The sequence below is a fragment of the Tachysurus fulvidraco genome, chromosome 9, assembly GCF_022655615.1.
Source record: "Tachysurus fulvidraco isolate hzauxx_2018 chromosome 9, HZAU_PFXX_2.0, whole genome shotgun sequence".
Taxonomy (NCBI): Eukaryota; Metazoa; Chordata; class Actinopteri; order Siluriformes; family Bagridae; genus Tachysurus; species Tachysurus fulvidraco.
This window is the reverse complement of record NC_062526.1, coordinates 865,083-872,582: the sequence shown is the minus strand read 5'-3', so window position 1 is coordinate 872,582 and position 7,500 is coordinate 865,083. Positions and strand designations below refer to the sequence as shown.

The 7,500-nt window shown below is 38.9% G+C and overlaps 1 protein-coding gene across 1 annotated transcript in view; it reads left to right on the top strand.

Annotated features, from left to right (window-relative positions):
• Positions 1-1,263, top strand: part of rasl10a (RAS-like, family 10, member A) — a 17,606-nt gene extending 16,343 nt beyond the window's left edge. Inside the window, exon 3 of the mRNA XM_047818041.1 lies at positions 1-1,263. This exon is cut by the window's left edge and continues 994 nt beyond it. The gene's annotated coding sequence lies outside the window, so the exon portion shown is untranslated.
• The last annotated feature ends 6,237 nt before the right edge of the window (positions 1,264-7,500 follow it).

Sequence of the window (7,500 nt, the reverse complement as noted above, 5' to 3'; positions counted from 1 at the left end):
AGCAACCTAGCTTGAAGTAACCTCACCTGACCTTGGCATCGTTTACTAATCTGCATATTGAACATGATTGGTTGAAAGTCATAGACCTGAATAAGTGACATCACAATGTGAGTGTATCCTCGTCATAAATCAGATTCATACAAAAAAAACAGAAAGTCTTTCAACAAAAATGTGATTATAATGTTGGCTATTGAACATGAGCTATATTAGTGACATCACCAACACATGAAGCTCCACCCCCAGATTACACAGAAATACTGAGACTGAATAATAAGTTTAACTGAAGCAGTTAATTAAAGCAGAAAATTCTCTAGTTATTTGCAAATATTACACTTTTAGCATCGTTTAGAGTCCGAATCATAATATTGTCCAAAAAAAACACTTTCGTTTCAGTGTAAGCATTACAGAGATCCATGTGGATGGACGCTCTCATAAACGACGCCATGTTTCCATCCAGATTAAAGTCCCTTTGTAGATGCACAAAGCTAATGTATATATAAATATGCCAGCTATTCTTATGGAGTTTTCTCTGCAGCCAGATTGCTCACGTTTCCTGTTTCTGTTGATGAGAAAGGATCTACAGAAACATCAGAAATATCTCTAGTGCTTAAGACACAGCGTATACAACAGCACAGCGTATACTAAAGCAAAAAAAAACGTCTTCCTTTAGAGCGTTAATGAGATCCAGGCATCTGTAGCTCGACTTCTGTGGCTTAACACTGATTAACGATAACACACACACACACACACACACACACACACACACACACACACACACACACACACACACACACACACACACACACACACACACACACACACACACACACACACACACACACACACACACAGTGACATAAGCCATGGAAATCATGCTGTTTGCTCTGAATGCAGTGAACAACACTGATGCGCTTCTTCCTCTTTTATAAACAACGTTAAATCCAAAGTGGATTCCCAACTTCCACCTCGGAGATCATGCAAAGCCTGGAATCATCCGAGTCCTCAGGACGGGGTTCAGGAATCACTGACAAGTGAAAATGTTTTTTACTGCATGTTAATGATATCAAAAATAAGAAGCCTTAAACATCGCACGTTTGGACATTTTACTGACAGGAACCAAAACACGTCCTCAAAGGTGTGACACAGACACACAGACACTCAGACACACAGACACTCAAACACACAGACATTCAGACACTCAGACACACAGACACTCAAACACACAGACACACAGACACTCAGACACACAGACACTCAAACACACAGACACTCAAACACACAGACACTCAGACACTCAGACACACAGACACTCAGACACTCAAACACACAGACACTCAGACACTCAGACACTCAGACACACAGACACTCAGACACTCAGACACTCAGACACACAGACACTCAGACACTCAGACACTCAGACACACAGACACTCAGACACACAGACACTCAGACACTCAGACACACAGACACTCAGACACTCAAACACACAGACACTCAGACACTCAGACACTCAGACACACAGACACTCAGACACTCAGACACTCAGACACACAGACACTCAGACACTCAGACACTCAGACACACAGACACTCAGACAGACACTCAGACAGACACTCAGACGGGCACTCAGACAAAAAATAAACTCAGACACACAGACACTAGGACTCACAGACACACAGACGGTCAGACACTAGGACACAGACACACAGACCCTCCATCACAGACACACAGACGGTCAGACACTAGGACACAGACACACAGACCCTCCTTCACAGACGCACAGGTACAGACACTCAGACACACAGACACTCAGACAATCAAACACAGACACACAGACACACAGACCCTCAAGCACAGACTCTCAGACACACAGACACACAGACACTCAGATACACAGACAAACAGACACTCAGACAATCAAACACAGACACACAGACCCTCAAACACAGACACTCATACACACAGACAAACAGACACAGACATTCAGATACACAGACAAACAGACACAGACACTCAGATACACAGACACTCAGATACACAGACACTCAGATACACAGACAGACACTCAAGCAATCAAACACAAACACACAGACCCTCAAACACAGACACACAGACAAACAGACACAGACACACAGACACAGACACTCAGATACACAGACACTCAGATACACAGACAGACACTCAAGCAATCAAACACAGACACACAGACCCTCAAACACAGACACTCAGACACACAGACAAACAGACACAGACAAACAGACACAGACACACAGACAAACAGACAGACAGACACAGACACACAGACAAACAGACACAGACACTCAGATACACAAACAGACACTCAGATACACAGACAAACAGACACAGACACTCAGATACACAAACAGACACTCAGATACACAGACAAACAGACACAGACAAACAGACACAGACACTCAGATACAGAAACAGACACTCAGATACACAGACAAACAGACACAGACAAACAGACACAGACACTCAGATACACAAACAGACACTCAGATACACAGACAAACAGACACAGACACAGACACTCAGATACACAAACAGACACTCAGATACACAGACAAACAGACACAGACACTCAGATACACAAACAGACACTCAGATACACAGACAAACAGACACAGACAAACAGACACAGACACTCAGATACACAGACACTCAGATACACAGACAAACAGACACAGACAAACAGACACAGACACTCAGATACACAAACAGACATTCAGATACACAGACAAACAGACACAGACAAACAGACACAGACACTCAGATACACAAACAGACACTCAGATACACAGACAAACAGACACAGACACTCAGATAAACACAGACACTCAGATACACAGACAGACACAGACAAACAGACACAGACACTCAGATACACAAACAGACACTCAGATACACAGACAGACAGACAAACAGACACAGACACTCAGATACACAGACAGACAGACAAACAGACACAGACACTCAGATACACAGACAAACAGACACTCAGATACACAGACAGACAGACAAACAGACACAGACACTCAGATACACAGACAAACAGACACTCAGATACACAGACAAACAGACACAGACAAACAGACACAGACACTCAGATACACAGACAAACAGACACAGACAAACAGACACTCAGATACACAGACAAACAGACACAGACACTCAGATACACAGACAAACAGACACTCAGACACAGAAAAACAAACACAGTCAGACGCAGAGATACTCAGACACTCAGAGGCTAGTAACTGACACTATTAATACACTACACACACATTAATAATTAATAATTAATAATACATACAGTATACACTACATTATACAATACACTACAATATACAACATGACACACTACACAACATTATACACTGCACTACACATTACACTATACTAAACTACACTACACACTACTACAGACTACACACTACACTTTACATTACACTACACTATACACTACACATTTACATTACATTTACATTTACAGCATTTGGCAGACGCCCTTATCCAGAGCGACGTACATAAGTGCTTAAATCTCTAACACTGAATACATTAATGCTGGTTCACTAGGTTACATACTTAAGATACCATGAGTTTAAAACATTTGTTCAAAGTTACAATGAAAAAGTATGTAATGTATACACTATACACTACACTATACTATACACTACACTATACCACACACTACACTATACTATACACTACACTACACTACACACTACACTATACTATACACTATACTATACACTACACTATACTATACACTACACTATACTACACTACACTATACACTACACTACACTATACACCACACTACACACTACACTATACTACACACTACACTATACGCTACACTACACACTACACTATACTATACACTACACTATACTACACTACACTATACTATACACTACACTATACTACACTACACTATACTACACTACACTATACACTACACTATACACTACACTATACACTACACTACACTACACACTACACTATACTCTACACTACACACTACACTATACTATACACTACACTATACCACACACTACACTATACTATACACCACACTACACACTACACTATACTACACACTACACTATACACTACACTACACACTACACTATACTATACACTACACTACACCATACTATACACTACACTACACACTACACTATACACTACACTATACACTACACTATACTATACACTACACTACACCATACTATACACTACACTACACACTACACTATACACTACACTATACACTACACTACACACTACACTATACACTACACTACACTACACTACACTATACACTACACCATACTATACACTACACTACACACTACACTATACACTACACTATACACTACACTATACACTACACTACACTACACACTACACTATACACTACACTATACACTACACTATACACTACACTACACTACACACTACACTACACTACACTACACTATACACTACACCATACTATACACTACACTACACACTACACTATACTATACTATACACTACACTATACACTACACTATACACTATACACTACACTATACACTACACTACACTATACTATACACTATACACTACACTATACAATACACCATACTATACACTACACTACACCATACTATACACTACACTACACACTACACTATACTATACTATACACTACACTATACACTACACTATACACTATACACTACACTACACCATACTATACACTACACTACACACTACACTATACTATACTATACACTACACTATACACTACACTATACACTATACACTACACTATACACTACACTACACTATACAATACACTATACACTACACTATACACTACACTATACTATACACTATACACTACACTATACTATACACTACACCATACTATACACTACACTGTACACTACACTATACACTACACTACACACTACACTATACTATACACTACACTACACTACACTATACACTACACTATACACTACACTACACTATACTATACACTACACTATACACTACACTATACACTACACTACACTATACTATACACTATACACTACACTATACACTACACTACACTACACTATACACTACACTATACACTACACTACACTATACTATACACTACACTATACACTACACTATGTTCTACACTACACTATACACCACACTATACTATACACTACACTATACACTACACTATACACTACACTATACTATACACTATACACTACACTATACTATACACTACACCATACTATACACTACACTGTACACTACACTATACACTACACTACACACTACACTATACTATACACTACACTACACTACACTATACACTACACTATACACTACACTACACTATACTATACACTACACTATATACTACACTATACACTACACTACACTATACTATACACTATACACTACACTATACACTACACTACACTACACTATACACTACACTATACACTACACTACACTATACTATACACTACACTATACACTACACTATATTCTACACTACACTATACACCACACTATACACTACACTACACTATACACCACACTATACACTACACTACACTATACACTATACTGTACTAAACTACTAAAATAGTGTACATCATTTCACACACTGTCTGACTGTTTTGGAGAAAGACAGACACCAGAGCTGTTGGTGTATTTTGGTGAATTTGCATGTTTTTTTTTTAAACAATTCCACACTTTTTCAGGGTCTAACTGCACTGATGCAAACTAATAAACATCTGTTTTGTAACGTGTGTTAGCTGGTGGTCGCTTTAGAGGTTTGTTCGCATCAGTGAGATGATTAGATTATTAGAGTCCTCACAGAACCCGGGCCTTTTCCACCGCTATAACGTTAATGTCACCTTCTCAAACTGCTAGCTTTTCTCAGGAGAGCTTTTTCCTTCTGCACAGCATTCATAGCTCCCATGTGGACAACTCTTTATCTGAAGACAAAAGATTTCTCAGGAAGTGGATTTTTCACCATGTTCCCTTTCAGAGTGATAGGTTCTCTTTAGTTTGATTCATCACAAACCCCAACACACCACCAAGCTAGCATGGAGAACTATGCACAGGGCTAACATTACAGCTTCCCTACCTATAGAACCCTGGAGGAACACTAAGGGCTGAGTAGCTTAAATCTTGAGCCCTTAACCATAAGACTCATTGAATTTTTATTCTGTTAAAGGTTCTGTGTAAAACCCAACAGAGTTTCTCTCTCAGGAAAAAAGATCTTGAGGAGCTCTTGGTGAACCTGGCAGAGAAGAAGAAACAAAGTCAACACTGAGCTATACACTTTAAAAATCTAGAATCATTAATAGTTTATTACCTTGTCTGCAGGCAGGAATCTGTTAGACATTCTATATAGAACCCAAGAACAGAGGGAGTTTTCTTTTCAGAGAAAAGTTCCATATTTTTTTAAGGGAGAACCCTTAAAGGTTCTGTGTAGAATCCTACGATGGATAAAAGGGAAGTTACGAATCTTTAACGATCTAAAAAGCCGTGGTTTTGTACCTGGCAGTGGTGAAGGAACAAAGTCACATCATGGGTAATCACCATAAACAAAACCCACATGTGGAACCTTTTAAGGTTCTTCACCTTGTTCTCAAGTGGGATTCCATCAAATGTTCTCTGCAGAACAAACAGAAGTTTGGTTTTTCAGAAGTCCATTAAGTGTTGACCCATAAAACAAAAAAGTTCCAGAAAATATTTAAAAGAAAGTTCTGTTTATGTGAATGATTTTAGAATGAAGTCCATATGCTAATTTTACTGATTGATTAATTGGTTAGCTGGTTAATTGGCTCAGCTAAAGACAGAGAATCATTCATTAGAATTCTACAGCATTTTGATTAATGTACTTTGTAACTCATTAATAAAATTGGATCTTATTTTAATAATGTACATCTCCTCCTCACTTGGTGACACGTGACAGGAAGACGATGACCGTGAGTTAGGGACAGTATTGAAAAATCCTGATCTCTGAGTCCTGATCTCAGACCAGTAGAAAATTCTGTGAGAGATAAAAGCATGACTCCAGACTGGTAGCTGAAGTGATGGGTGATGCTGTGTGACAAAAAAAAGATGTAGGAATTTCCTGTGTTTACTGTTTAATGTAGTCCATCAGCCATGACACGTTTAGTGTGTTTGCCTTTAGGAGGCAGGGTCTATAGTGGACAGAGTCTAAGGGGTTCTACATACCAAACTGCACAATATTAAACATACCATATATGTGTCCTGTGATTGGCTACATAAAAAGTGGTAAAATGTGGACGTTGTATTCCATTTTTATAAACATTTTCTTTAAATGTTTTGTTCAAATAATGTAAATGATCTGATCACACGGATGTTTTGTAAACTGTACCTTTGTGTCACGTTTCTAAAAGTGTGTGTGTGTGTGTGTGTGTGTGTGTGTGTGTG